The following is a 6000-nucleotide window of genomic DNA, read 5'->3' on the forward strand; positions in this document are numbered from 1 at the left end:
ACCCGCCGTGGCAGCAGAAAACCAAAAGGAAGCTCATAAATCAGAGAGCTGGGATCAATTTGGTTTTGACTCAGAGTCATACTGTGTCTCTCTTGGGGAAAAATAAAGTCTCTCTAAGAGATTGGTGCCAGCTCACTGCACTGCAGTTATAAATAAAAGTCAGAATTAGTTTCCAATTTTTTAATGAGTTTTAATAGGTATATTGTTTAGCTTCCTGACAAACTGATGAACTGCAGACCTGCTAAATTGCAAAAATGCCTGTGACATTTGTTTACTTGGACTATTATAAGAAAAGAGATCATTCGTGATTATATCCTTTGTGCAGTGAAACCCAAAAGTCTGCTTCTGCAGGCTTCGGAATGTGTACATTTTCAACTTTGAAAATCACTTTCTGACAATTACCTTGCTTTTGCACCGCAGCTGGGGAGGTGGGGTACCTCACCAGGCCAGATGTTCCCGCTCCATAAGTGACATTTCCAGACTAGGACATGAAGAGCAGACGAGGACCCAGTTTTTGTGACACAGTCTGAGGTGAAGGGGCGTCCGCTTAACCTAAAAGCCTGAGTTTTTCTCAGACTTAGAGATTGGGGATTTCTGGAGCAGCGGTGCTGTCACGTGAGCTGCTTTTTACTGGAATTACCCACAGAAGCAACCCCATGTTTTTGTTTAGGTTCCATCGACTACCCTCTGCTCTGTGATAGTTTTCACAACACCCCTTCTCTGTCACTGGCCATGTGCCTAGAGTGACAATGACAGGACACACACTTAATCAAGCAACTGAAACCCTTAAACGCTACATGCAAAACCAATGCTGGATGCTCTAAGAAGTTATATGATGCTTTAATATTGTACAACATGTCAGTTTCATTATTCCAACCGGAGTTGTTGTCTATGAACCCGGTCTATGAAAGGTAAAGCCAACCTCCCTCAAGAAAATGGAAGCTTAAAAACTAAGAGGAAAAAAAAAAAAAGAAGAAGAAGAAACCTTTCATTTACACTTCACACCAGGTCAGGTGATTTCTGTTATCTTCTCTAGCTTGAATGCTGTAACCACGGGAAATAGAGTGGCGTTAAGCAAGAATTTTCCTATCTCTGAGAAGATCTGCTTATGAAGTTCTCCAGAAGCGGTCCTCCCTCCTAGCCAAAATGACAGGCTGGTGGATCCCGTGCCAGGGGGTGTGGGCAGCTTATCGGGCGCTGATCTCTGAAGGTGGAGGATACAAGTAGGTCACAGGCAAAGGGACTGGTGGCGTCCTTTCAGTCCTGCCTTCCCAGGTTGAGGTAGTTGGGGTTTTTAAGAAAACATCTGGTGTGGAGGTGGCAGAGGGAAATTAGCAGGTCCGGGACACCTGGGGACCAAGTGGCCCTGATAAGCAAGGCTTAGGAGGAGAAAACCCACTCAAGCTAATTAGAGCCTGTCATACCATCCCCTTCGTGCCAAAATATTTACTAAACCCTTAAACAAAAGACTGGCAAATCCCCAAAGATCAACTCCGCCCTGTTGGGTTTGTCGAAATCCATCCCACCCTGTGGATCTCAGGGGCTGTCTTCCCTGCCTGGGGTCCATGCACTGCCTGTCTGTACCTCTGACTTCTGGCCATTAGTTAAGTCTGCTGTCAGCAGTCACTTTTGCTCTAGTTCAAATCTGGAAATTTCTTCCCTTTATTTTTTGTTTTCCCTTCTGCAACCGACTGCACACCCCCCTGTAGAAGAACATCTCGGTAGAGTTAGAAGTAAACTGCCGCTTCAGAACAGTGGCCGCCTCGAAGAGGAATGTGGCCTTCGGCTTGAATCACTGTCGTGTCTGAAAATAGCAGAGACGCCCCTCACTGAGCTGGTGACACACAGACTCCTGGGGGATGAATAAGCGTACCCACCGTCCTCTGGGGGAAGGCAATAGAGAGCAAGGAGTACAAACGGATCTCAGAATCCCAAAAGGAGTATCACCAACTTCAAAGGACGTTTTCATTGTAAACTGGGGTTTCCTTCCTTGAGCAATGCCTCTGCCCTTTTCGTCTCTGTTTCTGAAGCCTGAGTTTGCCCTCGTTCACACCGCCTATTAAAAAGGCTGCTACGGGGGAACATTCACGCTCCACGGAGCTCTCTTTAAGGGGTTCGGCTGCTGCCAGGCTAGAAGTGAAGACAGTCCAGCATCAGGACCTCCAGGAAGAGTTGTGAACCCCATCACCCCGGTGAAGACACTTCCCCTTCACTTCCCAACGATAAATCCACTTTTGCATTATGTGATTTAGATTTTCAGGTGATTCCATAGGCAGCCATTTCTCCGTTGCAAGTGTAGGGTACTCTTACTAGCAACATGCTATTTTCAATAAATGGTAAAATAAAAGCAAGAACCATTCAATTGGAATGATAAACAAAGTACATAACTTGACTTTTTTCCTAGTTCCTACCAACCTGTCTTCCCCTCTTCTCCTTTAGACTGTGTGCATAAACACAGATAGAGGGCAAGTGTCCTGTGTTTCAGAACCAGAGTGTTTTTGATGATAACAGAGCACAGAGCCCTGGGGTGGAAAATCTTAGCAGCAGTTAAAGATTAACAAGATGAGCAGACATGCCCATCAGTGTCTTTGGAGAATGGCTGAATTAAGTAATGCAAAGCCAAGGGTGAGGTCTATGAACCTCCTAGTCTCGTGCTCCAAACTTGCTGACTCAGCAGGTATTGCTCCAAGTTGCCTGGAGCTGGGCGGACCCTTCACAGGGTCAGGGAGCAAAGGAGGCTCAAAGGTGGAAGGCACATTATAGATCATGATGGCCAGTTTCCTTAATTGACAGGCTATTTAACGATGATTGTGTACAAGAGTATTTGCAAGTACTCTACATCTTGTGAGTCATTTTCATACACATTATGTCATTTGTCCCTGAAAATTTGATGTCCAGATATTTGTGGTTTTTTTGCAGTGGAGGAAACTGAGTTTTGGAAAGGTTAAGGGACTAGTTCCAAGTCATAAAACTGTGAGTAGTGGGGCTGAGGCTGGGCTCGGTTTTATACATTCTGTGCTCTTGTCACTAGCTTATGTCACCCCACCTACAGCTACAGCAGTACATCCTCCAGCAAACACGTCCTGTGTGCTTTCTGGTTGCGTATAACACGTAGCTCTGTAATCCGTGTTCCTGCTGCATCTAAGCCGTTAATAAAATGATGCCAATTAATTGGAATAAACTTTACCCCTTGGTCGTTTTTATTTCATTAGGGAAATAACTACAAGGACTTTTTTTCATTCTGATGTGGAATGTTTTATTATAAATCTTGACACATATTTCTTTTTTTTTTTAATTGAAGTACTGTCAGTTACAATGTGTCAATTTCTGGTGTACGGCACAATGTGTCCCAGTCATGCATATACATACATATATTTATAGTTTTCATATTTTTGGGTTTTTGGGTCTTTTTTTTCCTGTGCAGGTAAGAAGTCTCATTTCGGCTTCTCTCATGAAGGTAGTACGAACGTACCCGGCAAAGATAACCACAGAATTTCCTGGGAGTACCTAATCCAACCTTGTCACTTTTAGAGGTGAGAGAATTAACAACAGAGACTTCAAGTAAATTTTCCAAGGCCACACAGCTAGCTAGATGCTGAGCCAGGACTGAAAACCAAAATGTTGGATTGATTTCTCCTAGAAAATGAATTTTAGTTTATTTCTCCTAGAAAATGAATGGTTTTTAGCCAAGAGTAATTTGACTCTTTCATATTAACCCTTCTTTTTTCCAAGACAGCTTTTACAAAGGGATAGGATCAAAGGGACACTTTTAGGTTTCAGGTTATGTATATATAACACATATAGATCCCGGATACGAGCATACGAGAAAATGAACAATTAAGCACATTCATCTGAAAAAAAAAGATGAGAAAAACTAGGAGCATTTCTGTTCTCGGTTATATTTGTCCTTCCTAATCAAAACCATGTGAGAAGCTAGAAAAGAACCCAGAGCCCAGCGTGATTGCCAAAGAGGAGGAAGGGACTGGAGAAAAGGAAAACCGAGGGACCCGGGAGCAGAGACGCGATGCTGTTTCCAGCATTTCAGAGCACAGTCACACTTCCAGCTCTTCATCAGATAAGAGCGTTTTGTGCACTTTGGGCCAATTTACGCTGCACAGGAAAGCCTGCAGCTCAGCTTTCAGCCCACCACTTCCTGTGGGAGGGAGCGAAATGGGCTCAGCCCTTCCATTCCTTTCACCAACAGGCTTCCAAGTCCAAGGAAGAACCTCACTGCTCAGCCTGCCCTTTGTGGGGAAGCGTCCGCAGTCAATTTCAGATGGTCATCAGAAAAATTTTGTCCATTTCTCGGGTGTCCTTCTTCCCTTCTTCTGTGTGTGTGTGTGTGTGTGTGTGTGTGTGTGTGTGAACGCTGAACCTTCTTTTGGCTCAGGGCACTCCAATTACTCACTATTCATGGAAGTTAATTCTTTGCAGTTGTGATTGTAAGTTTCCTTTTTCCATGACAATTCAAGCAACATTAGGTCCCGGAAAGGGCCATCTAACCCTTCGGAGTTGACCTCCATTCCACCCCTCCACTACCAGTCCCCCTTCAGCAGGGTTCCAGAACCTTGCCCTGGGGCACAGAGAGACACGTATTGTTTCTTTACAATAAGACCTCCTCCTGGGGGGGGGGGAGCTCCTCGTGAGGCCGCATGCTGAGATTCAGTCTTTTGGATTTTCACTCTTAGATCAGCTTCTCAGGAGGCCAAATGGCAAAGACAGATACATGATATGGGCTCATATCATTTGTTTGGAAACAGTGTTCAAAAATTTTTGTCCATGATCATCTTCAAACGTCTTCCCAGGAGTCCTCTTCCCTCTTCCTGCTCCCCTCCGTCCTGATCACCCCTATGCTGTTAATAAGATCCTGCACTTTGTTCCCCAGGTGCCACCACTACCAAGCAACTGTTAAGAAATTCTGCCCTCCTAGTCTCCCTCTTGGTGTCCCAGCAGGTGTGATGTGGAACGGGAAGAAGGCGCAGCTGGCTTATCTTGTTCAAACCCCTGTCCCCGGAGCGCTGCTTTTCTGGTCTGGCTCCCCCTGGAGGGTTTTCCCCGTGGGCTCCTGCCCCTCAGCCCAGCCTGAATCTACTCATGGGAAAAATACTGTTGAACTGGAAGGTTCTTTAAGTCCAGGGAGAGCCCCCAGAGTCTGGTCTCCCTGCAGTAAGGGCGTTCATCTGGGAGCCGAGTCTAGGCTGGCACTCTTGAGTACAGGAAGCAAGATAGTGACTTGTCATCCAGGGATTGAGCCCCATGAGATGAAATGACATGTCCCCCATCCACACAGTTAGTGCAAAACTACTCAGATCTAAGTTTCAACTCAGTTTTCTTTCCAGCATCCCAGTGCAGGCAGAACGAAGCATCGGGGACCATCGGCAGACGGTCAGCTGAGAACGCTTCCTGCTCAGAGGACTTGACCTTTTGGGTTTTGATTACATTTCTTCCTGAGTAGAAGGAATTATTTATTTTCACTAGGAAATCGGAAGGAGTAGAAGACCAGAAACCCTGGGTGGGGACTGTATAATTTATAGAGAAGTCCGTGGAGGGCAGTGCAGAGGGAAAAAGAATGACTGATGGGACCAGAGGTTCAAGAAATGGAAGGCACCTGAAGCTCTTCACAAATGTCAGATTCTTGGATATTTTAAAGACACTCTTGCTCAGTGTTTTCAACATTTTGCAACCCATATTCTCACCCAATGCCTTTTAAATGAAGCCTCTATGAAGATTTTGAGTAATTTCACTTCATGTATTTGGGATCATGAAACTAGGCACCCTTATGGACTCTCAGGAGTCCCCAGGGCGACTGGGTACTTCCCCTCCCCACGTCCACTGAGATTGCTTTTAGCACAACCCCACAGATGAAGAAAATGTCAAGCGATGACCTGCCTAAGATCAGAGAGCTGGTTAGCTGTCTGCCCAAGATAAGAACATGTGTTTCCTGTCTTCTAGTCGAGAGCTTTATCCTCTATGATGTCCTGTGTCCCAAGAGTTCAAGTG

Source organism: Vicugna pacos, chromosome 14 (assembly GCF_048564905.1).
Source record: "Vicugna pacos chromosome 14, VicPac4, whole genome shotgun sequence".
NCBI lineage: Eukaryota > Metazoa > Chordata > Mammalia > Artiodactyla > Camelidae > Vicugna > Vicugna pacos.